Below are 26,662 nucleotides of genomic sequence, written 5' to 3'. Positions count from 1 at the left end.
CTGTTTCTGCACATGTGTGTGGTTCATAATCTCTGGCATTTTTAGGTGGACCGTTGAGCATGGACTGCAGGACCGACAGGATGGCTGTGCCGTCATTGCTGTGGTTTTACCACTCTCTGTGATGCACATCTCGTTGTTCTGTTCTCCCTCCATCACCTACCGTCGCCGTGAATATTGTGGGAAAGTACTGTAATTTAGCTAATCTTCTCTCTTGATATTCGGGCCATTAGAAGATGCTGGGAGGAACATTCTCAAAACTCAGGATTTGAATATGTCCTTATTAGCTGCTTTCCAGTCCCGAACAAAATGCTAAGTCCCAGTAATCACCCTGTCACTTAAATACTTTACCGAGATAACACCTCACATACCATAAAATTCACCTCTTTTCACTCAGAGATTTTTAATAAATTTGCAGAGTCACGCAACCAGCAACATCACCCAGTTCTAGACCCTTTCCGTCAATCCGAGCCTCCTTCCGCCCTTTCCCGCTACTCCCCGTTCCCGTCTGCAGCTCTGGGCCACCGCTGACCCACTTTCTCTCTACCGGTTTGCCTTCTCTGGACGTTTCATAGAGCCCATCATGTTGAAGAATTTATTTATGAGTAGTATTTCTCTTCTTCTTCTTTTTTTAAAAAAGATTTTATTTATCTGACAGAGCGAGACAGCGAGAGAGGGAACACGAGCAGGGGGAGTGGGAGAGGGAGAAGCAGGCTCCCGGCAGAGCAGGGAGCCCGATGCGGAACTCGATCCCAGGACCCCGGGATCATCACCTGAGCTGAAGGCAGACGCTTAACGACTGAGCCACCCAGGCGCCTCTCTTTATTCTTTTGAACATTTGGCCATATAAAACTCCTGGCTAGAATTGTAATTTATGTTAAGGCTCAGTACTGTCTTGAAGAAGAAGAATGTATATTATCATAGAGGTGGTTAGTCTCTGTGGAGTAGATGGGGGAAAAGTGTGTGTGTATACACACATGTACATGTATGTATGTGCGTGCCCACATATGTATATACATAATGCTTCGCACAAGTGCGCATATGTGTGCACCCTGTGTGCATGCACACATGTATGTGCGCACACGTGCACATAGATATACATGTATGTGTGCACGGACGCGTGTGCACACCTGCATGCATACACGTGTGCACACACGTATGCATGTGTATATGGTCACGAGGCCTGCTCAGTAATATATGCCATATCAAAAGAGAACTGTTGGATGGTTTTCAGCTTGTTCAGTGAATGTCTTCCTGTGGTGACTTGATGGGAATTGAGATTCTTGGCTTGGTTCGATCGAGAACTGAATATGTGCTGGTCGCACAGAATATAGCAGGAATTTACCAGAAGCTCCCCTTTGGGAAGTAATACCAGAAAGTTCCGAGTCAGGACACCCCACACCTGTTCTGGGCACTGAGGGGTGACTTCACATCACTTAGAGAAGGCGTGCAACTGGGCTGAACACCTTTATGGTGTTAAAATAATCTAAAAATTCTAAAAATTAAAATGATTTTATGGCTTTTATAAACCATTTTGACTTAAAAGCTGATAATTTAAAAATTTAAGATAATTCCATGTCGCTAATTAACATTTCAGTATCTTCCAGTTCCTTCAGGTATTTTAGGTGCATGCTCCGGCGCTTGGGAGCTGTTATGAACCTGACTGTATACGATCTGTGTGGGGATTTCCATTTGAGGTGCATACGTATTTATTTATAATTGTCATTTCAGGCGAATAGTGACTATTTTCCAAAGACCTATTTGCCGAGAAGCTCAGAGAGGGTAGAAAAGTAACAGGACTGCGACTTTTATGAATGAGAAAGGCACACGCAGTACACCCTTGACGGTACTGTAAAGTATTTGCTAGCATATCAGAACCCAGAGCCCAGGGCTGGAAGGGGTTCTATGCGTAGGCTTTGGGAACGTGGCTCATTCCCGGGGCGGGGTCTCGGTCACAGTTCTCCAATGGACCCACTGTGCCTCTTGAGGCAGGTTCTGTCCCCACCATCCCCTCGTAGGTCCCACACCTCCTTTCTTTTTCCGTGGCTTCTTTGTGATTCCGTAACATCTGAGGAGAAAGAAAGCTTTTCCTTAAAGGAAAGAACAGATTTATCTCGAATAACCCTGGAACCTGAATGGTTGCTTAGGTGACAGGTGTTGGGTTTTGTCGTCTTCGGCGAATGGGAAAGGCAGCTTCCTCAGCATGTGTTTGTCCTCAAAGCAGTGAGTCTGAATTGATGTTTATCCAGAAAGGATAACTCATGCACAGAGGCATAGAGACCAGGCATCTAAATAAACTCAGACACCGTGTCCTTCAGAACTTTTAAACATTGATCTTCTCTCTCGTGGAAGGGGACGGAGCCAGGACCAGATGTGTATGCGGCTGAGCCATTGTTAAAAATCGGCCCGCTGTGTCCTCCCCCCTCCCCTCTCTGCTTGGTGTCAACGGCTGTCTGCACTCGTGTCAGAACTAGACCCGGCCAGCCTGACTCCATGCTCCTGTACCCTTCACCATCTTCATCTTGCTTTACTGGGGATATGCATGATCCAAGGTTCGAGATCCTTCTCTCGAACTGGGAGCTGGGGAGTGACAGCGTAAGCAGGACTCTGCCTGTGACCGCAGGGCACGCTGCCCCGTGCGGGCTCTCAGCTGGCGTGCAGGGACCCTGGCTAGGACGTTGGCCTGCTCTTTGCGGAGCGGACGACTTGGGTCTCTCTAAATCCAGCCGCCGCACCAGAGATCTTCGAGGACGAGACTCACTGCAGGAGAATGGGCCGGGGATATTGACGTAAAGAGAACCAGTCCGTGTGTGTGTGTGTGTGTGTGTGTGTGGTTTGTTGCTCGTGATCTTAGGGCACAGTAATTTTGAGTCAATTTAATAACCTAAATCAGCCAGTTAATGTTCACATTTTGAGTGCCCCGTAATGGCTGAGCTCCCGAGAGTGCACTGAGGGATGGAGACATGTCTTGCAAGTGATATTACCTCGCTCTTTAGCGCTTTCTTCGTAGTGGAGTCTCTGAGGTGATGCTTTTGGAGAGTCAGAGGTGTGGGGACCCGGCTGATTTGAAGAGAAGCTTGGAGTTCTTAAATCAAGAGAGGGAAGATGTGGAAAATAATGCTATTTTGGGTAGGGCGTGGGCTTGGGTGTGAGAAGGTACTACTCTACTGAAGGTAGCCATGATTTATGGAGCACCTGCTATGTGCCTGGATTATACTAAGTGCTTTGCAACTCTTTATCTCACTTAATCCTATGGAGTAGGTGGTTACATTTTATATATGAGGAGACTGGCTTGGAAAGGTGGTTAACTTTCCCAAAATCATAGAGTTTAAATCTAGTTCTTTCTACTTTGTGAAAGTAGATTTGCGGTAAGACTAACCTTTTCCTTCACCCTCTGATTCCAGTATTTCCCCCCTTCCACGGTCCTGAATTTTTTTTACTCCCTCTTTGTGTGCTCTTGAACTGCGGCTACTTACAGATGGGTGAACATAGATCGATCTTCTGAAACACAGCATCTTGGGGAAGAGAACGACACTTTATAGTTTGAATTGACCTTTGCCTTGCCTTGCTCAACACCGAGTTGGTCATACTTGTATGAGCTAATGGGGGTTGTAAATGGAGAGAAAAGAGAAGGGGCAGTGTTTAACCTTGGCCACCAGATGGAGGGCACTGGGTCCCTGCTCTGCAGAGCTTAAGGAAGTGAGATCCTGGGGGACACTGGCCACTGAAAGGGAGCTGAGATTTCATCAGGGCAAACTGTCCCTCTTTCATTCTTGTTTCAGAGCTTCCTCAGGGAAAGAGGAAAATACAAGGGTCCGGACCTTGGTGTGGTTCCTTAGAGAGTCATGTCAAGTACAGTTGGCACCTTGGTTGCATGATGAATCAGTGAAGAGTAGAATAGTAAGAAATGACATACGCCCACCATGAACATTTATTAATGTTCGGTGTTCAGAAGTGGCCAGTGTTGGATGTGGCGTCAGAACCATGTCTCTGGACGCTGGTCCTCTGACTGGTGTTCCACGTTCTCACTCCCACGAGAAGCATACTCCTCCTGCCTCACCGATGGTGTTCAGTCTTATTCCATCCGAACGGTGCCGGCACAGTGGCCGTCCGGAGCAGTCCAGGATGGAGCCCATCGGGACTTTAAGTCCTCCTTTCCCCCCAGAACACTAACGTGGTCTCAGACACACCTCATGTGGCAGCAATCTCTTCTTAGCTCGTTTTGTTTGTCCCGTCTTCCTACAGCATTGAGTTTCATTTTTATAGCAACAACCGCTCACTTGGTTTTCAGACTCAAATTCGTGTTAATATTGAATTGAATCAGGTAGAGACAGAAGCCAGCTCCAGCCTGCGTGAACAGGTTTGGAGGCAGATGTCACCGAGTCTTGGTAAGCGTCACATGTCACTCATCAGGCTGATGGCAGCCGGTGCCCATGGCAGGGAGTGACGCTCAGCGGCCACGTGCTGTCCCGTGTCGTGAGGGGGCAACAAATCTGGGCCCGGACTGCGGTGCCACATTGCACCTGCTCCATCGTGGTGAAGGGAACCATTTATGGCTGGTGTCCCGGGGACAACCCTAGCAACTTGTTCAACTTGATTTGTACCGCTGTGCTTCCCATCTTGAATTGCCCGCACCAGGGTGCTTGTCCTAGCTGGTACTCGCAAAGGTGTTACTGAGGATATGATCAGGAAAGCGTGGCTGTGTGGCTGGAGAGAGCAGGGTGTGGATGTTGCTGCCACCTCGGGGCGTGATGCCTCCGGACGTCTCTACCAGAGGGAGAAGCTCCGTGGTCGGGTGTGACCCTGAGCTCTTCCCCGGCTCGCTCAGGTGCTGTCGTCAAGCTGCCCCTGTAGTGTAAAAGCTAAAGGGCGTCCACGCCGATGACAGCATTGTTCTGCGTACGGTAATTAGTTCATAAAGTGTAATTACTTAACACAGGGATTTGTTAATTTGGTTCATTACTTGACTTCCTTTAAGAGCTAGTCATTAACTCCGTTATTGTTCTTTTTAGTTAGGCAGGAAAGATTCATACCAGTTATTACTTGCCAGCCTCTTTGGTGTTGAAGGAAAAGCAAAAGCCTGGAACGTTGGGGTCAAACTTGATTTGCTTTCCTGCCCTTGAAATAAGTTAGACACGACTTAAAGCAAAATGCAGAGGCAGCTATAAAGAACGGGCGTTTTTTGCTGGTTTTTTTGCATGTTTATTCACATAACTTCAGATTTACTTTGTCCATTTCATAATGCCTGGCACCAGAACTTATCCAGACCTATTGAAAGACCACACCTTCTGAGAAAACCCACGGTTTGAAAGTTGGCTAGCGGATGTGATTCTTGATCGGGTCTGGACAAATCCTGCCCTGTCATGTGTCATGAACTATGGTTCAGAACATCCTCTGAGGGCTCAGGTGAGAATCCGCACTGTGCTGTCACCTGTGTTGCTGTCCCTGACTCATCTTCCTGGAAAGGGGGGTTCACTTGGCCTTTGAGCACTGTTTTCTTATAGGAGTCACGAGAAAAGGGCTCAGACTCTTTAGGTACCAGCATTGGATCTTTAGGTTCAGTCCGGTTGCAGATTTGGCCTGTACATTTAGCAGGGACTCCTGGTTCAAAGCAAAATGGGAAACCTCATAAGATTCACATCATCCATAAGGTAGGGACTGGCCAGTTTTTAAGAAAAACTTCTCTTATGTGGTATATATATTTAATGGCATATTACTCAGCCATCAGAAAGGATGAATACTTACATTCACATCAATGTGGATGGAACCTAGAGGGTATTATGTTGAGTGAAATAAGTCAGTCAGAGAAAGATAATTATCATATGGTTTCACTCATATGCGGAACTGAAGAAAGTGCAGAGGATCACAGGGGAAGGGAGGGAAAATTGAATGGAAAGTCATCAGAGAAGGAGACAAACCATGAGAGACTCTTCACTCTAGGAAACAAACTGAGGGTTTCAGAGGGCAGGGGGCGGGGGGATGGGGTAACTGCATGATGGGTATTAAGGAGGGCACGTGATGTGATGAGCACTGGGTATTACATAAGACTGATGAATCACTGAATTCTACTTCTGAAATTAATGATGTACTATATGTTGGCTAATTGAATTTAAATTAAAAAAAAAAAGTTTCTCTTAAAAGCTGAGAGAGGAAAGATAACGCGAAGGGGATGGCAATGCTTTTCCCCTTGGGCCCAAGGATCGGCTGACGTGGTAGTTTTCGCAGCGTCTATATAGAGATAGGATGTATGACTCAGGTGACAGAGGTCGGGAGTCTGAACTCTCGGGTAATCAGTACCTTGCTCTGGGAGGATAGGATGACCAGTGTTCTGAGGACCTAAGATCAAAAGAATCCCCTTGGCTTGGGGGTTGGACCTTTATCAGCTCACCTGCAAAATCTTCTGGGGCTGTACTGCTCGGCCCACGCTTCTGTTAGCCACATCTTGGGTGTCCATACTGACAGAAGAACATTTTGCCAGGAGAATGTTTTTTCTTGCTGAGGCACAGCTGTCGGGGAGGTGGCCAGTCTGTGTAGCTTTCTCAAGCACTTGGTCTTCAGAACTCAGTACCTTTGTCAGGTGGAATTTCTAGAACAGTCTCTTAGCTTCACCTGCCTCCCTGTCTGCTGCAGTGGAGTTTCTCAGAGATTCTGATTGTCATCTGCCTGTGGTGCTAGAAAGAAAGACGAAGCAAGTGAAGAAGTGGACCACACGAGTGAAGCTTAGCGCACGTCTTCCTAGTCGACGCCAGGCGATGGTTCGGGCTGCTTCTGGTCCCCGTCATCGGTGTCCTGTGAGGCAGTCTTCCCTGTCAGCGTCTGATCCTCCTGTTGTGAACTAGCCCTGGTGTCTTCGGGCAGAGGAACCGGACATACGTCCTTGTTTTCTGAGCAAAGAGCTAGTGTACAAAGGCCCACCTGACTGGAGTGACAGGTGGGTAATACGTGGGTACACAGTCAGGGTCAGGTCGTGTTTTGTTCAGGGAATGTTGTGTGTGTGGGTGGGTGATTAAAGAGGTGCTGGTTCCACTATGTGTATGTGTGTTAAATTATCATGTTCTCCACCCTAGAAGGGTAAGTGCAGTCAAGACATGGTGGCTCCAGTAATTGATGATGAATGCGTGAGCCTTGCCGGACGGACCCGTGTGCTGTGAGCGGTGGTGCTCTGCTGGTGGTGGTGTGGAATCTGCCGACTTACCCTTTGGTTTCATCCCACCACCCCACAGAAATTTGTAGGTGCATTTATTTTTCTTCTTTTTTCTGGGCACTGTCTGTTTTTGTGAATATCCATGTATTATTTTTAAAACAAATTGAGTTCTTACTAAATTAGAGCTTTAAAAAACATTTTCTTGCAGCAGTTTTTAAAAAACAGTTTTTAAGAACGTACTGTGACAGGTTAAGTGACCTCTGGATCCTGATCACTCAGTGTTAACGACTGTCAGCTCTCTGTGATTGTGGTTCCCGGACAGGGAGGGAGGTATTTTAAAGCAAATCTCAGACATCATATCATGTTACTCCAACACTTTGTTCTCATGTTTGTTATTCCAATTATTTACTTTTTGTCTGTTGACTTTTCTTTCTCCTGTTCCCGAAATAACTCTTGGACTGTGCCCTGCTGACGTTATAAAGGTACACACTTCTGGCAGTGTCACCCTTTGTGCAGGGCTCGATGGGCTGGTCGTCAGGGACTCCCTGAGGAGGACAGCCTCGATGGCGTGAAGTTTCTAGGAGAACCCAGAGGTACGACTGCGGCCTCCCTGGCTCGTGGGGTTAGGTGGAACGCGAGGCCTTTCCTTACGATGTTGTGTTTACGAGAAGTAGATCCAAATCTAAGTCCTAGTGATTGGTGTGATTTATCAAACTCCTACAGAAACTATGGCCTTGAATCATAAGACGCTCTCAGGGGGTGTGGCTAGATCTTGTTTTACTTCTGTAGTTCCCTGGGCAGAAAGCTGTTGACATTAGAGCTTAGTCGTGTATAAAATTCGCCATGCTTTGAGCACGCTCACAGTCTCTCTTCTCTTGTGCAGCGGTGCCTGGTTTTGAAAAGTTTCCGTATGGTTTGTCTGATCAGGCCCCACCACAGCAGCACTGGTGAGGAGAGGTGCTGAACTCTGCCCAGGTCAGTTCAGAGAGACGTTAAAGGATTAGAAGGGGCCGTCAGTGACTTGACATTAGTTCTCGTGTCCCCTAGCCTGGGAGCCTTCCTGTTTCGAAGGGTTTTGAGTTGCTTTGGAATCTGCCGTGAAACTGGAGCACGCCTTTTTTTTTTATACTTGACCACTGCTGCGGCAGATGTTGGGGGAATTCGCAGAACGGTGGACGAGATCCTGGAGATGCTTGGGAAAGACTTGCTCTCATTGACGTTCTTCTGTTCCATGGTAGGGCCAGGGGAGCACACACACCTCTTCTTGGGGCAGATTCCTGCCATCACTGTGTCGCCCCCATGACCTCGGTTTCCCCCATGACCTCTCTCCATTGCTTGACCAGACCCTGACGGTGACCACTGCCACTTTGACCTTCGTGCACAGGTCACCTTTGTGACAGTGGAACTCATTTGAACCTAAAGTGTCTGAAATTTTTCCTGGGAAATGGAGATCTTTGATCCAGTAGAGAAATTGTTTGGACATGCCTCCACCCCCATAGGAACTTGGTGCAAACATCAAATTTCCCAGTTCCTTTTAAAACGTCTAGACATGAACATTCTATTGGCTGAAATTCCCCGAGGGAGTAAAATGATTCTTCGGAGTTTATGCTCTATTCAGGAAATTTTTACAGTAGCAATCTCAAAATTTGTGTATTTTGTTTCTCGCAAAGATACTTTTTATTTCGTCGTTAAAATTGGTTTCCAGCTGAAGTGTCTTTCCTGCAGCAGGTGTATTTCATAAAACATGGTGCATGTATTTTATTTAGGGGCATTACACAAACGTAAAGTACCAACCATCTGAGTAAGAATCGGACATAATTTCAGTGCAGATATTTAACAGTGGTTTATTATTCAAGGAATTCTTTATAGAAAATAGGTTAATCTAATTTTTCAATGTGAAGTTACTTTGAAACAAGAGAGAACCAGCTAAAATCGGGGGGGGGGGGGGAATGTGTATTACCCGATAGGCTGTGCTATTTCAAACATTAAATTAGTCAAAATTGGGATAGCCAAATGTTATCAAACCGAGGTTCTGGTTTTAACATGTAAATAAAACACAGATCTGCAATTAGTACATTAGCCAATATGCAAATGGTGCTGCCAAATAGTTAAGAAAGTGCTTAGAAGCAGTTTTGTTTGTGAAACAAAAAGCTTCATACAAAGTCTAATGAGATACAGGGCTTGTTAGAGATCTTGTGTTTTGCGGGCACCGCGAGACCGAGCTGAGCACGCGTGGTCAAAGGGCTACAAAAGAGCAGTTTTGTTACTGAGCCCCTGGGCCTTTGGACCCAGCTGGGATTCCAGAGGGCTTTCCTCTGGGGCAACTGGTGGTGGCAGGGCCTGTGGGGTAGATGTGGGGACGAGGAGACACACACGAAGCCCATCGGTCAAGTCTCTGCCCTGTCATTGCCGTGTGACCGTGGGTAATGCACTTTGATGACCCCAGTTTGTAAACCTAAAAGATTCAATTAGAGTGTGATTTTCAAATGGAGGTGCTCGAATTCCCCCAGAGAAGAGTTGGTGGGTCAAGAGGTGTGAAGTAACATGATAGGCGCATGATTTCTTGAAAGTTCCGGCAAAGGGGATGGTTTTTGTGGGATGCTAGCCTTGACTGTAGTCTAGGGCAAGACACAGGATTTACATGGGGTTTTAAGGTAAACCATGAACAGAAAATATCAGCCCTCTTACCGTGGGGTCCCTAAGGCCTGTGCACCCAGGCCCTCGGGTGGCTGTGTCTACCCTCTGCTCAGGGAGTCTTGGGAGAAAGTGTTCAGAATGTTACAGTTGCCAGATGATATCTAAACTCTTTCCCTCTTCGTTGATACCATTCCTCTGTAAGAACAGATCAGGGGCACCTTTCTTGGTTTTCCCGTTGTTGTGTTTGTAGGTTACTTAAGACAGCATGTGCCCGTTGAGGGCCAATTCCTGTTACATTAGACAGTTAGACTCATTGATTCATTCATTCTGTGTAGCCATTGAGTACCTGCTCTATGCTAGGCATGGTTTGGGTCTTTTAATGAGTAAATTTTCTCTGTTGTACTATTTAACTTAAATAACCAATATTTTGAGTAGATGATACATTCACGTGTTCCACATTCAGGTGGTAAGAGAGGATTCACGGGCACAGGGTGGTTTGCACCCTCGCCACCCAGGTCCACTCCCCAGGGTCAGTCTGTAAGAACTGCGTTGAAGCCTTTAGGCGATATTTTATGTGTGTATCTGCTTCCCTGTCTTTTACACAGTGGCGTGATACAGTACGTATAAATCTCCCCTCACTTTTTTCATCTAACAATTAGATTTGCATTTTTTTTTTAAGTCCTGAGGGACGCACCTCAGATTGTTAGCACAGACTATCTGAAGGACGGGGCTGAAGAGGCTTGTTCACCCATCCTGCCTGCCTGCCCTTGAATGCACTTGAATGTGTTTGACTGTCTCACAAGGGGAGTATGTTGTTTCTGTAATGGGCAGGGAAAAAGATAATATAAGGTAAATACGTTCACACAGACGCAAGTAGATGTGTCTTTGGGGAACAGGTCACGGCTGTGTATGTGGGGTGGAGGTGGGAAGCTCTTCAGAGTTTGGAGCCCTGGGGGCTGGGGGTAGGAGCTAGGGAGGGGCTTTCGACCCAGGAAAGGGGCTCTCTGAAAGAACCCTAGTTATGTTTGCATACCTTTGCCTAAGAGGTCAAGGAACGCGAGACTGTGTGGAACTTCCTGGGCGGTTTGTCCCCTGATGTCACCCCCACTGTTGCAGGTGTGACTTGTGCTCAGGAATGGTCTTTGTGACAGATAGAGCTTGAGGGGCACTTGGGGCCAGAAGCAAGTCTGTCCACAGCTTGGGCTCTGGACAGGAAGCCTGCCCTTGACTCCCAGCTGTGGAGCAAGGGTGTGGATGGTGGACACGCTAGCCTGGGCAAGGAGTGGAGGCGGCGGGTGGGCCCTGTGTTAGGAGCCCCCAGGGGTGGCGACCCGAGTGTGCTCCTGAGGTGGCGGGTCAAGAAGGGAGAAGAATTTGTCCATGATAACAAGGCGTGTGGTCACAGTGCCCCCTCACTTTGAGGACCTGAAGACACATTCTGGAATCGTCTGTCAGCATTACTCTACCATGTGAAGGGAAGGGGAGGGACAGCATCCTCGCTTGGAGGTGCACGCCCCTGAGTGTGGGGCACTCTGGCTTGAAGCCAGATGTTGGAAGCCTGTTCAGTGTGTGACCTCGAGCACCTCAGCTCACGTCTGGGGCCTTGGTCCTCACCTGTCCATAGCGATTCTTACTCCTTTTCATAGGGTTGCTTTGCTTTCAACGAGCGTGTCTGTAAAAAGCTTAGATCCTAGTAAGCTCTGAGTAGTATTTGCTGTTCTCACCTCCCTCCTTGCCCCAGGAGGTAAGAACAGGAAGTGAGAAAGCTAGTAGCGGACCTTCCCTCCACACTCAGAGCAGAAGTGTGCTAAGGAAGGGCCTTGGATATATATTTTTTTCTCTTTAAAGAGAGAGCATGTGAATGGGGGTAGGGGCGGAGGGAGAGAGAATCTTAAGCAGGCTCCATGCCCACTGCGGAGCCTGATGCGGGGCTCGATCTCATGACCTGAGCCGAAATTGAGTCAGATGCTCCACCGACTGCCACCCAGGCGCCTGTGGCCTTGGGTTCTTGATCCTGCTCAGTTCTTGGCTTAAACTGCCCTCTGAACATTCAGTGCCCTTCAAAGTCATTTAGAGGTCACCGGGGCCCCTGGGAGCCAGAGAGTCGGCTCTGTCGGACGGTTATTGCCCTGATAACTTGGGCAATTAACAGCTAAGCCGCAGGACAGAGTAACAAGTGTGTCTCTTGTTACTCTCATGTGTTTGTAGGTTGGACATGGCTTCCCAAAGCTGAGGTTAAAGCCACAAAGGCTGTGGTACAGTGATGGGTTTTATGGTTCTTCATATGCTCTGATGGAGAAGTGTTCAAGCTTCCACTTGTATATCCAGACCCCTCAGGGTTAGTTTGAAGTTTATTTTCTGGTTCCTTTGGGATTAGATTTGTCTTTTAAAAGGGGGGGATTGTCTGATCAGAGATTTTCAGTCCCACATGTAGGTGTCCTGAATTTCCCTCTTCACTAGTCTACACCCAGCAGAGACAGCTGTAGAAGAAAAAAATGTGATGTCCTGTGTGGCAACCTCAAGCTCAGAGGGGAGGGGTGGTGACCTTACCGGGGTGGGGTGGGGAAGCGATGGGGGGCTGGCCCTCCATGGCCGGCTGCAGGGAGAGGCTCTGCGCCCCCCCCAGCTCACAGCACTCCAGCCTACCCCCTGCAGTGCCCCAAACTCGCCTTTTTCCCTGGATCTCAGATTTCCTTAAGTCACAGTGCTTATTTTGCAGAAAAAGTAACTTCCTTACAAAGTAATAATAGCAATTGATGGAACATTCTCGACTTCCAGGCACTGAGTGCTTTACCTGAATTTTCTCCTTTTGTCACCTTCAGAACGTGTGGTGGCTTCGTGACAACTTCACAGGTGGTTTTGTCTTTACACCCAAGAAAGGTGGGGGAGTTACGCCCATGGTCGCTTGGTGGGAGCTGGTGGGATGGGCACGAGAACGCACATCTACTTGATTCCAGAATTTGTGTTCTTAGCCCAAACCTCGCCAGGGTCGTAGCCACCATTGGTGGAGGACGTACTGTGTGCCAGAACCATGACTTGTAAACAGTTCTCCGAGGTTACCAGCCGTTAGCATTACCAGTAATAAGACATGGGGACATCGTGTGCCCCGTCCTGCGATGCCCCGGAGAGGCTACAGCAGCGCTTCTGAGGTGTTCTTGCCAAAAATGCACAACCTCAAGCTGATCTTGAGAGAACATCTGAGATCCACTCTACAGAGTACCTCCTGCAGACAGGGGGGTCAAGGGCCGGAAGTGCGAGGGCCAGTCGAGGACGGCCACGTTTGGGGGAGACCGAGGAGAAGGGGACAGTGCAGGGACACCGGTGAAATGCAAATAAGGTCTGTCTCTTGGTCACTAAGAACACAGCAGGATTAGTTTCCTGGTTTTGATAACTGCACCCTGGCCATCTTAGTTGCTCACAGAAAGGAAGCTGGGTGAAGGGTATACCTCTGTTTTCTGTCCTATTCCTGCAGCTTTTCCCTAAATTTCAGATTGTTTCAAAGCAAAAAGGCAAGAAAAAAAATTTTTTTTTTAGCCACCTGAGATCGATATTATTTATCCTCATGTTAGAGATGAGGAAACAAGAAGCTTAAATGTTCAGTAACCCACCCAAGATCACACAAATGGTACCATTGTTAGTGAAGGAAGGAGGGAGAATTCGAACCTATTCCTGGACCTTCCAGTGCCCTCTGGAAGCACCGGGCCCTTGGCTGCCTCAGGTTTAAGTGTGTATGTGAGAGAGAGCAGCCGTGACCACACTCCAAAAGAGCATCTGTGCCTGTTGAGAAAAAAGCAATGAACGTTAATAGTACAAAATTATATATGTCTGTTTGTTGTGTGTATGTGAAATAGTATTAAGAGAATTTTATATTTAAGGCAATTAAAAAAAATCACATGAAGCGCAGTCCAAGTCCAAGTTTATGGAATTTTTACCAAGGAAAGTGGAAACTATTCATTATAAAGCCATTGTGATTTTTTTCAAGTAATTTCTATATCCTGTGTCTCCAAATTACAGATACCGTGTTTCTCTCTCTTTTTGGTGCTCTCTTGGACTTTGCTCTGTACAGTTGGCACAGTTATTGCACGTGATGCTTACACCATTTAATTCAAATGATACAAGAAGAAAACCATCCTTTGTCCTGCTTTATTAAAAGAGTGATGGTTTGAAAAAAAAAAAAAAAACATGTTTTGAAAGAACAAGATTGTTTTAAAACTTCAGGCCAAACATGAGAATACAAGTTTGCATGAAAATCCTATATAAATTTTTAAAATCCTGATAAAATAGAATTGCAACAGAAGTCTTTTTAATAAAGGGAATAATAAAAGGAAGAAATGGATCGTTTTCTTTGTTCATCTCAAATAATTCAGTGAGAAATTCTGGATAATTGATGTAATGGAATTAAAACTGTAGCACAAAGATCTAACCTGGAATCCCTTTCTGAGCCTCCTTGTCCTCACCAGTAAAATAGAGATACAGTAAACTTACCCAGAATTTTTGCTGAGAGAAACAGATAATTGTATACTTACAGGGTACCTGAAAACAAAAGCTATAAGCATTCATTTTTCTTTTTTTTTTTTTTTTTTAAGAAAGCACTTTCTTCCTTCTTAGTAAGAAGCCATTGTACTTTGTGTGTAACTCCTGCTGAAGTTAATAACCTGCTCCTAAAGACTTTGACCTTTGTTATTTTGATTTACATGTGTTAGTTGTTTCGGGGAACTACAGAGAGCTGGTAGGCGTGTGCTGATCCGGTTTCAGCCAGCTTACGATGGTGCTGCTCTTACCGGCATGTGAGTCCCATAGTCCTGGGGTAAAACTGGCAGCTCATAAAAATGAAGCCCAGGGTGACAGGCCTAGGGAGTCCGTGAGACCGGAACGATTTCAGGGGCTGGTTTTGTGAGGAGCTGTAACTTCCATCTGTCTGCTCAAACCAGTCTGGCAGCTTGCAGGGTCCCTTCCCTAGGTTGCCATTGATAACAGGATTAGGGGGTGTGCTGGGGGGATTTTTGGTGCAGGTGGGGTAGGAGATGGAATGGGTGTGTGTTGGGGGAGGGCATCCATCTTTCAAACAGCTATTTATTTTTACAGTCTTTTTTTTTTTTTAAAGATTTATTTATTTATTTTGAGAGAGCGAGAATGAGAGAGAGAGAGAGAGAGTGTACATGAGTGGGGGAGGGTCAGAGGGAGAAGCAGGCTCCTCGCTGAGCAGGGAGCCCGATGCGGGACTCGATCCCGGGACTCCGGGATCATGACCTGAGCCGAAGGCAGTCGCTTAACCAACTGAGCCACCCAGGCGCCCTTTTTACAGTCTTTTATTAGAAAAATATTAAGTGTTCATGATACGAAATTTTGAGCTGTAAGAAGGAAAGTGGGAGTGTTAAGTCACCAGGGGTAACTGTCATGGGTTTGGCGTGTAGACCTGAACTCTCATTTTCTGGCCGTGTAGAAAACCATGACTAAGCCCTGCAGAGACTGCACAGAAGCCTGCTTGAAATCGGCAGCAATAGCACATGTATCTTTCCATATCCTTGCTCGCTTTCCAAGAAGATACTTGTTTACCATGGTGTAGAGTTGCTCATTGAGGGTACTGATTCCATTGGTCAGTTTCTTGTTGTTGTACCGCGGGGACTCTTCCCAGAGATGGACTGGGGCCCGCTGGTACATGATTGTTGCATAGAAATCACATATAAACAAATGAGGCCCCCCCACCCACTGCAGTCACCATCCCCGTTGTCCCATGGGCTCTGATTGTGTGTACTTGTAGACTTTTTATGCTTACACACATGGATCTACATCTGTACAGCAAAGTACATTATTTTATTTTATTTTATTTTTTTAAGTAGGCTGCATGCCCAGTGTGGAGCCCAAAGTGGAGCTTGAACTCAGGACCCTGAGATCAAGACCTGAGCTGAGGTCAGGAGTTGGATGCTCAACCGACAGAGCCACCCAGGCGCCCCCCAAATACATGCATTTTTGAATGAAAATAATACATAATTCCGTATCGCAGACATGTTGTTATCTGCAGATCTGCTTCATTCCTTCTTGACTGCATGGTGTTCTGTTGTGAGGAGGTTCCACGTTTATTTAGCCAGATCACAATGAAGCATGTTTAGATGCTTCTGGTCTATAATCATGGCTGCAGTGAATGCTTTTGAACCAACATCTTGACTCATTAATATGTCTGTAAGCCAGATCCTTAGAAACAATCTCTGCGGCATAAAGTAGGTTGTAGATTTTGGTAAATAATGTCACATTGCCTTACATAAAGGTTATGACAGGCTTAACTGATTTCTATCTAATTAGTTCTGCTTGTGCTGAATCTTACATACATGCCTTGTATTTATCTCCTATTGCACACTTTTGGTACTTTTGGTTCCATTTATCCCACCTGTCGCATTCTCTGTGTTACTCTCCCCAGATCATCAGTTCTCACTGTCGGAGATGCACTTTTTCAGAATGGCTGCTCAGGACAGTGATGAGTTTTAGAAACAAAACTCTGATGAATCATTTGGGGAATGATAAAGTAACTCCAAGTTCAGTGCATTATTCTGCCCTTCTTGTGGACACTGGTTTGATGTTCCTTCGTCAGACTAATATTTTCATGCTGGTGTGGGGGCCTTCTGAATAAAAGTTTCTGATTAGTACACGAATATGCCCTTGAGTCCTGTGGGTCTTGTGCCTGATGCCATTGGCCCTAATGGTTTGCATGGGAGGGGAGGAGAGGGGATGTGCCTGCTGAGTCTGTCCGATGTGGAATTGCAGTTGGCTAGACCGGAGAAGGCATATGAGAGGAGTAGGCTTGGAGAATAGGAATTTGGTTTTGGGACACAGGAACCTAGCTAGGAAGGAGCCATGGTGTGCGTTCCTGGGGCTCCCAGAATGCCCCGGACACTGTTTAATGCTTAGTAACGTGCTTAATATACGTTTGGTTTTATTTTGATGACGTGATTTGGCTCTTATAGGTAGGTATAATTTTCAGTCCTTAGCTCTGTAGTGCTGGCTCTGTTTATACCGAAGAGAAGAGCTCATTAGGATTATAAATAGAAGATGAATTTGAGCTTGCGTCTTCAGGAAAGTTGCTGTGCCTGTCGCCCTTGCCGGAGCGCGTGGGTCATCTGCTCTCTGAATGCTCATCAACAAGTTCTCTTCATGATCAGGGCGTCTCTGGAACATACCCGAGGTGTACGCAAGCAGGACTTACCTAGTGTGAGGGTCTTGCGTTCTGTGTGTGTCTTGACTTCCTCCGGCGTAGGCGTGGAGCGTGGTCCAGATATGGTAGGCCACCCGTGGGGCTGCCTCTGTTACTTTAGGGTCAGAATGTACTTTTCAGAAATAATTTGGAAAGCCATTTTCGGCATCTTTAGTTGCTAAATACCCTCCTTATTGAGAAATTCTTTCCCTCAAACGTAGTGTACAATTGCCATTCTTAGTCATTTTCCAGTTTCGATCTTCATAACTGCTGTTTCGTCCTTTTACAAATGAAATCCATAGTTTCCCTTGCTCCTTGCTTCTCTTTTATACTGAAATAACCCGTGGCATTTGGAAGTTAAATTGTTTGATCCCATAGTTTACATCTGTAGCTCATTTGACAAGATTGTGAAATGCTCTTAATGAGCCAGGCCACCGTTTCAGGTTAGGATAACAAAATGTTCTCATTGTATGTGAAACTGCCATTTTGTCAAACGTTTTAGGTGTTAACGAATGCAGAATTTGGGGGGGAAATGAGCATTCCATGATCTGGGCATTAAAAAAACAGAGCTCCTGGAGTGTCTGGGTGGCTCAGTCGTTAAGCGTCTGCCTTCGGCTCAGGTCATGATCCCAGGGTCCTGGGATCGAGCCCCACATCGGGCTCCCTGCTCCGCGGGAAGCCTGCTTCTCCCTCTCCCACTCCCCCTGCTTGTGTTCCCTCTCTCGCTGTGTCTCTCTGTCAGATAAATTAAATATTTAAAAAAAAAAAAGAGAGCTCCGGACTGACGTCTGTGGTTCTGTTCTAGCGGCCAGGCTCTGTTGGGTGAGGAGTAACTAGCAACCTGCCATCTCAACGCCATGTTGCGCAGGTCTGCCTGGTTCTCTGGTCGTACCCCAGCCAGGCCTCAGCTGCAACTACAGAGGAACGAACGATCCATCTGTAAGGAATCTGCGAGGTCTCATTTTTCCCGAAGCCACTGGGAAACGCCTGTAAGACTTCCTATTTCCCACGATGAAACTCTGTCTCCCACTGACCTAACATACGCCCGAGGGGGATTTTGGTAACTGAAAAAATGTAAGGGCTTCATTTTAGGTGGGAAATGACTGTGTTTATAATTTGGAGGGGGAGGAAAAAGTATATTTTAATTCATTGTGTAACTATGAAATTGTAAATTTTCTTTGAATACGTTTGGTTTTTGTATTGTGGCACTGACTCTGGATTTTCTCTTTACTTTGCCTATGGCAAAGAATAAAAACTGAGAAACCTCTCTGAACCTCCTTTTTAGGCATAACAGTGGGATGGCCGATTCCTTTTGCATGTTTAACAAAGTTCTTAAGCCAGTACAGCTCAGTGTCATTTTCTCCTCCTCCTAAAGGAAGAAGTGGTATGATTAAAGGATGTGTGTTTTCCATCTGAAAATCCTAGCTGTATTTCTTTTTAAGAGATTACTTATTTTTTAGTGAATTTTTTTTGATGATGTGTTTTATGGATTTATTCTTTTTATAGGTGGGAGAAAATGAGTTTTATTTATTTTTTTTAAAGATTTTATTTATTTATTTGACAGAGAGAGACACAGCGAGAGAGGGAACACAAGCAGAGGCAGAGGGAGAGGGAGAAGCAGGCTTCCCGCGGAGCAGGGAGCCCGATGCGGGGCTCAATCTCAGGACCCTGAGATCATGACCGGAGCCGAAGGCAGACGCTTAACGACTGAGCCACCTAGGCACCCCAGAAAATGAGTTTTAAAGAGCATAATCTGTTTATTGTCATACTGTGAAGAATCTGGATTTAAGACCTGTGTTCTTAGAGTTAGAAAGTGGCAACTGCCTTCCTTACGCAGTATTTATTTTTTCATTCGTGGAACATAGATTTATATTGAGTGCCTACCAGGTACCGAGCACTGTGCTGGCTCCTGAGGATACAGTAGTGGAAAAACACAGCAAAGGACCTTCCTTCACGGAGCTTCCAGTGTGGTAGGACAGAAAGACACTCACTAAAGGAGATGATGTAGGTAAGGGGATGGTCACAGAAGGCTTATCTGAAGAGATGACATAGGAGTGGAAGCCTGGAAGTTGAGTGAGAAAGAGGGTGAACGTGTCCCAGGTAGCAGTGACTGTTCAAATGTCCTGGGGCCGTCAGGAACTAGAAGGAGACTCACATAATTGAAGTGTGCAGGGGCGGCACTTGGCCATACAAGGGCAGGAAGGGTCTCATAAGCTGCGTAATAGTTGAGCATGGGTTTTATTTCTCAGAGCAGTGGGAAGCGCTGCAGGATTTCAGAGATGGGAGTCAGACTTTACAAGGTTCTCGTTGCCGCCTTATGGAGAATGCAGTTGGACTTTGGGTGGACGGTAAGCACAGGAGGTCGAGGCAGAAATTCCCAAGGTGTGGTGTTGAGCTGCAGTGGTTGCACGGAAGGAAGGAGAAGTGAATGGATTCAGGACACACTTCAGAGGTGGGACTGACGGAACATGCGGATGCTGGGTTTTTTAAAATTATGGTTCTTTTTCATCTTTGGCAACTCAGTAGCTGTAATTGATTTTAATTGGTGAGATTGAATTTTTTTTTCCTCCACATTTGTTGGTTGGCACTGTGTGTGTGTGTGATTGGCCTACTTGTAATCTTTAAGTCTTCTTTTCCTTAACTGATTTTTAAAGAGTTCTTTTACTTGCGATCTGTGACATAAAAGATGTTTTGCCCGGTGTTTTCATTTGTGAAGTGTTTTCCCTGGTGTTTTTGTGGTGGTTTGTCCGATGCTGTGGTTCATACACTTGGCATCACATTTGTGTTTGTGTTAGAGGGTTCATAAATGCCCGTGAACTTGAGAGAACACTTTATGACCCATTTTGAATTTACTTCACTATAACACACAGGGATATACATTTGAAGCTTTTTGAGAGTAAAGAACGTATTTCAGCAGAGAACAGACTGGTGGGGGATGGACAAAAGGGGTGCAGGAGAGTGGGCGGTGTAGACCTCCGGTTACGGAATGAGTGAACCATGGGCGTGAAGGGCTCAGCCCCGGGCACAGGGTCACTGGTACTCGAACGGTGTCATGAGGTGACGGATGGGAGCTACGCTTGAGGTGAGCACAGCGTGACGCACAGAGGGGTTGAACCACTGTCATACACCTGAAATTTATGTCACATTGTGTGCCAACTGTCCTCAAAAATGGTTTAAAAAGAGAATGTATTTCACCACGTGAACAATAGCCTTCGCTGTACTTGTTCAGATCTTCTGTTTTTTTTTCACCATGCCTTTTGCTAACTAGTTTTACAACTTAGGTGATTTTACACAATGGTGTTTTGTTTTGTTTTAGAGAGAGAGAGAGCACATGAGAGGGGGGAGGGTCAGAGGGAGAAGCAGACTCCCTGCCCAGCAGGGAGCTGGATGTGGGACTCGATCCCGGGACTCCAAGAGCATGACCTGAGCCGAAGGCAGATGCTTCACTGACTGAGCCACCCAGGCGCCCCTTACACAATGTTTTTACAATTTAGCTGTCATTGATTTGGGTCCGTCGTGTGCAAGGTTCTAATTCTGTGGCATTAAGTTAGAGTAGCCAGAGAATAAAGCTTATTAAGTTGTTATATAAAGCAAGACTAAATGTCTAAACGATTGTCCTGTTGGGTGAGATTCAGGATAGCTCTGATTTGTAGTTTGGTTCCCTAGAATTGGACGTGGCCACGTTGTTGATTGTGGGGTCTCGAGATGCGCGTTAGAATCAGACGGTTATGGTGGGAGGAGCATGAGTTGGGGGTTTGGAAGACAGAGAGGTTCTTCTAGTTCTTGCAATTGGATTGCCTCCTTGTATTGCTTGGGTGCGGGATCTCTGTTGGAGGATGTCCCCCCAGTCCTTTACCTCTTGGGGAGGGTGCCCGGAGTGTGTGTTTGCGGACTCTCTGCTGCCCCCTGGTGGTATTCTACCTTAGTCCAAAGCTAGCTCTGCAGCCCTTTTTCAGCTGAGGATGTGCTTCAGCACCATTCAGTTTGATGGATAAGGATCACCCCTTCTTTGCAGCCGAGCTTTGGTGCTATGAGCCATTGGTCCATTAATGAACAAGTGCAGTTAAATCACTGTGTCGCACGCGTGAAACTAATGTAACGTGTGTCAACTATACTCAAAAAAACATTTTTAATTTACAAAAAAAAGAAGCTCACTGAAGGTAGGCCCCGGAAGTTTGAGAAATTATCAATAGGTAGAATCAAGACGTCATGGCCAATGGTGACTGGGGAGAAATTGATGCACTGATGGATACTCATTTTTTGAGTTGGTATAACTGTGGTTGGTGGGGTGGGGGAAACACTTCATGCATTTTTTTTTTTTTTTTTTTTTTGAGAGTGGGGATAAAGATAGAGGAGACCCACATTTGCTTTCTCAGGATCCTTGATTCTGATTACCTCCAGGAGACCAGAAGGGGTCCAGGGCTGGAGCCGGGCGGTGGAGCGTTTTGTGGGAGAATATGGTGGGCTCGCGGGCACCGCCCTCAAGGGAAAGGCTGTCCAGTGGATGCACATGGAAGTACCATCAACTTTGAATGTACCCCTTTGGATGCTCTCTAGTCTGAAAATAGTTTGCACTCCTCTCGCTGTCCATGGAAGTATTAGAAATTTATTTTTGGAAATAGACTTGAACTTGATTTCTCCTATTTGGGTCTATGAGTTGTTGCTAATTTTGGAACATGGTGTTATGCCCCAGGGTCATGTTCCCTAAATTAGCTTTGCTTTTACCTCAGTGAGTTACATTTATTTCTGTAAGTGTAAGTTTAGAAGAGATTGCGTAGACTTTTTCTCACTGAGGTGGAAGAGTTTTGAGTTCCGTGGCATTTCTAATCCTCAGGGGACTGTAAAAAAAAAAAAAAAAAAAAACCCAACTTCCTTGCAGATAAGATTTTTTATTTTAGATTAATCAGGAAACTGTGTTCTGTCTTTTCAGCCTGCTGTCAACTAAGCAGTCCCCAATTTAAACAGTAAAGGTATACCTTAAATTAGTTGCGTTTTATTGTTATGCATGGTGATTTGGGCCCCATTGGGTCTCCCAAAGCCCATAGATTATTAAAAATGGCCATACTTCTGAGTCAAATTATCAGCACACATCTAAGTAAGAATTTCTAAGCACTTCTGGGCAGCAGAAGCATTCTGAGAGAGAAGCAGTTTAGAAACTAAAATATTAAACCTTCCAGGACATTTTCATGGTGTATGAGACAAGGGGACAATATATTTGAAATCTGAACTTAGAAAATCTTGGGAAAATGGTTACTGCCTATGAAATGTGTCTAAATCTTATGGTACTTTTATTTTGGGCGTTTATATAGTATTAAAGAGGCACCATTGCCGATTACAAGCAATAAATGACTAAACAACTAAAAATGCAATAAAAATTCCACTCTTCGATGTCGTCCGGAGGGAAATAATCCCTTTTTCTTCTAACCATCTCAGGTTCTCGGGCTGGGGCCCCATAAATTAGACTGACAAAATGCAGATTAATTAGAGAAAAGCAAAGGAGTTTCTGAAGGTGTATGGGATGTACACAGGGGAGCATTTAGGGAGGAGTAACTCGAAGGAATGAGAACTTGCGTGAATACAGCATCTTAATAAAAGAACAATAAATTTTCTTAGTAGAGGCACGACAAAGGCTAAAAGACTTGGAGCTTATGTAGGGCAGCAAATGTGAGAAGGCAAATTACACAGGAAAAGGAATCCAAGTTTTGTTATGTAGATTCCTCTGGGCTGAGTCTAAAGTTGTCTCCTGGGATTCACTTCTGCTGTTCCTGGTGGAGGGGTGGGGGCGACTTTTACAACTTTGTGTCCGATTTTGGGCAGCTGGGGGAAGGGCAGAGAGCGTTTCTTATCTCTGCTTCCTCTCAGTTGTCTTCACTTGAAAATAAACCTTCTACCAAGTCAGCCTGTCGTGGGGTTGTGTATCCTTCTGTCCTTCATACCAAGAAATGCGGTCTTTGGGCTTGAAGTCTGCAGTGGCTTTTCTGGCTGAGGATGGAAATGCCAGTAGGGAGGAGGTTGAGGATGGAGACAGGAAGCAGGTGCAGGTGGGGAAAGATGGAGGGAAACACGACCAGGATGGCGACAAGCAGTGGGGCAGCATCCTTCAAGATCTTGCTTCCCTTTTTCCTTTAAAATGATTTTTTTTTTTTTTAAAGTAGGCTCCACACCCAGTGCAGAGCCCAATGCAGGGCTTGAACTCATGACCCTGAGATTAAGACTTGAGCCGAGATCAAGAGTCAGACGCTTAACCGACTAAGCCACCCAGGCGCCCCTAAAGTAATTTGTTAATACAGAATAATAACAGCAGGAACATACATATCTTACATTTTCAGCCATGCTTCTTGGACATTTGATGAACGCTTTCCACCTGGCCGTTCATATCCCCTTAAGTTCTGAGAAATCTGTTTTCTCTTGTGCCCTCACAAGCTCCTACTACTCACATATGGAACTTCCTAGATAACGTGTTTAATGTTTTTACCTTTTCTTTCGGTTTTCCATCTCTGTCTTTTTTTTTACTGAGAGATTTTATTCCAACTTAATATACAGTGAATTTTTCATATTTACCATGAATTCACAAAGAGCTTTCTTTTCAAAATTCTCTGAATGCCTTTTTGTGTGTGTGTCATTTTGTTCATAGCACCCGTTAGAGGATGTGAATATTAGTTTTTCTTAACATTGTACTTCCCTACTTCGCCTGTGTCTTCCATGTTCTGTTTTGTTTTAATTTCTGGCTTTCATATTTATTAGAGAGTTTCTTCAAACGTCTGTTCATTTTTATTTGTCCATTCATATTTTATTTTATTATTTTTTTTTTTTAAAGATTTTACTTATTTATCTGACAGAGAGAGACACAGCGAGAGAGGGAACACAAGCAGGGGGAGTGGGAGAGGGAGAAGTAGGCTTCCCGCAGAGCAGGGAGCCTGATGTGGGGCTCGATCCTAGGACCCCAGGATCATGACCTGAACTGAAGGCAGACGCTTAACGACTGAGCCACCCAGGCGCCCCTGTCCATTCATATTTTAAAGGAAGCACTAAAGTTGCTGTCTGGAAGCGCTTTTCATGAATCTTGTTTGTATGGATTTCAGTGCAAGACGATCCATGTTCTTTTCTCGTAAAATGTCTGGGGTTCAGAAAACATTGATCTCTTCACCTGCCTGGAAGTTTTCATCCTGGCAGCCAGCATTGTGGGGTCTAATGAGGTAAAGGGTTGGGGCAGGGCTGACTTATTAACATCTGTTTGCATCTGTTTTACTTAGTCCCTGTTTAGTACGATGCCCCTGCTTTCTTTTTCTCTCTTAAAAAAAAAAAAAAGATTGATTGATTGATTTTAGAGAGGAGTGGGAGGGACAGAGAGAGAGAGAATCCAAGCAGACCCCGTGCTGAACATGGAGCCCAATGTCGGACTTGATCCCAGGACCCCGAGATCGTGACCTGAGCTGAAATCCAGAGCCAAGCACCCACGATGCCCCAGCTTTCACCTGTGTCTAGTGCCCCCCTACCCTGGTGACTGTTCATCCCCCGCCTCCACAGAAGACAGGTCCAGGCTTCTCAGCCAGGGCGGGTGGAGTGCTTTTCAGCTGTGCGTAGTGAGAAGCTGGAGGGAACTTCTAAATGGTGTTTCAGCCAGTTCCTCTATTTTGAGCCCCACCTTCACCCCCATCTTGCAAGGTTCCTGTGCCACCAGCTCCTCATTTCTAAGGCTTCTGTCACAGAAATCACATTGCTTCCCACCCTTCCTTGTTACGGGCTGAGGTTCTCCTTCCTGGGTCTGCCGACAGTTACCGCAGTCCACCTGCTGCCCGGCTTTCTCCTCTGGTCTCTTCAGTTTTCTCTTTTTTAGTCATCCCTGCATGCTCATTTCAGGAGAGCTTGAAGAGGCAGTGGAAACTAACACATATGTTCACTTAGACATCTTTTTTGGATCTGCTTCATCTTTTGATTGGCTGCATGTACTTTTCGGTCCCCCTCCCTCCTCCAAACAAGACGATGTGGCTGCTAGCTGACTTGAGCTTGGGGGTTTGAAAAAACCTGTCTGTTGCCTTTCAATGTGTACACCTTATACATTTGCCCATTTCTTGTCCTCTCATGAGCCCCACTTAACCCTTTTTCTCTCCCCATTCCTCCTGGGGCATCAGCCGGTCACAGGCCTGGGCTTTTCCCACACTTCTTTAACAACACCTGTCTTTTTTTCTACTATGTCTTGTTCCTTCATTAAGGTTTCAGCTTCCTTTACCTCTTTTGTATACTCTCATCATAGCCTCTCCTGACTTGACTTTATTTTCTCAAGTTCATGGTCTGGCAAGCTTCCTGTTTGTCGCACCTGCCAAAGTTCTCCCTCGTGGTGGATTATTTCCTCACATGATTCATAATTTTCAATTCTTGTTCATCCTTAGCTGAGATTACTTTTTCCATGGGAATGCTGTGAACTCTTGCTTGTTGAAAGGTCTCTAAGAGGCTGTTTTGTGATTACTTGTCTTTTGTATTTGCATTAATTTCTTGGCTTGGGACCCACACCACCCAAGTCCTGTGAGTTTGAAGTTTGCCTTATCGTGTACTGACTTCACAGGCCCAACTTTTCCAGTCCTAAAGGGATTCTGGCTTAATTCAAGAGTCTTAGTTCTAGTTGCCTGTCTGGATCTGGCCTCAGGCCATGTCCTCTGCCCTTGCCTCTTAAAACCCCAACCCCTGGCTGCTGGGGCCCAACGCTGGTATCCCTCTGGGCTCAGTGTATTAGCTTGTATCTTCCCCACTCTGGCTTTGAGATTTCTCCTTTTTCGGTGCATGGGAAGTCCCCTTTCTGTATTTTGAAACTCATTTTGATATTAAAATTCCAGCAGTTATATTTGTATAGGTTTTTATGTGCTTGATGTACAGAGAGGTACACATCACTTGGTCCCTCTCTTTGCATTCTTTATTTAAATTATTTATTTACTTAGAATGCCTGTGAGCGTGCACAAGCAGGGGGAGGGGCAGAGGGAGAGGGAGAGGCAGGTTCCCCAAGGAGCAGGGAGCCCGATGCGGGGCTCGATCCCAGAACCCCGGGATCATGACCTGAGCTGAAGGCAGATGCTTAACCGACTGAGCCACCTGTACGCCCCTCTTTGCGTTATTTTTTATTCGTGTGTTCAGCAAACATCTACTAAGTGTGTAGTGTGTGTTAGGCTCAAAGATTCAGGAGCAAATGAAGCTGGGCCTCCTGAAGGTGGTGGTCGTACAAGGACAAAAGTAGGGGGCGTGAAAGGCATTCTGGGCAGAAAGCACAGCTGGGGAGGTATACGATGAATGTTTCTGAGGAAAACTACCCATGGGAGCACGAGTATAGCTCAGGTCCACTGTTTGCGGGGAAAGGCCGTAAGGTAAAGAAATACTGGAGGCAGAAACTAAAGGAGAAGCAAATGGGGAGCCTCTCCCAGGTCTCTTGGGGCAGGTGAGATCCCCACTGCACACACGGGCTGGTGGAACTTGCAAACACTGATTATATCCCAACATTCTGGAGTGCTGCTACATTGAGTCTGTGTTCAGGGACCACAGATGAACCACAGGAGTATTAAAATAGTCCTGCTGGTTTCAGACGTAGGTAGTTATTAATCAGTTGACTAGAAATAGATCATCTTCAGAGTTTTGGTAATTGGGTTCTAAGAGTGAAACGCCAGGGGAAAGCCATAGTGATTATGGTTGTCATTACAGGTCTGCCAGGTTTC

General features: G+C 45.9%; 1 protein-coding gene across 22 annotated transcripts in view; it reads left to right on the top strand.

The window, feature by feature from the left end:
- SGMS1 (sphingomyelin synthase 1) overlaps positions 1-26,662 on the top strand; it is a 265,936-nt gene that overhangs the window by 196,210 nt on the left and 43,064 nt on the right. Inside the window, exon 1 of one of the 22 annotated variants that reach the window (XM_064594564.1) lies at positions 16,543-16,737. The exons of 20 other annotated variants lie outside the window; for them this stretch is intronic. The gene's annotated coding sequence lies outside the window, so the exon portion shown is untranslated. Of the gene's footprint in view, positions 1-16,542; positions 16,738-16,764; positions 17,051-26,662 lie in introns of those variants that run through there. One more of the 22 variants, XM_064594563.1, reaches the window with a different exon arrangement.

Source organism: Mirounga angustirostris, unplaced genomic scaffold (genome assembly GCF_029215605.1).
Source record: "Mirounga angustirostris isolate CCGP_5_RB_7025 unplaced genomic scaffold, mMirAng1.0.hap1 SCAF_6, whole genome shotgun sequence".
Lineage (NCBI taxonomy): Eukaryota > Metazoa > Chordata > Mammalia > Carnivora > Phocidae > Mirounga > Mirounga angustirostris.
This window is presented reverse-complemented; position numbering and strand designations above follow the sequence as displayed.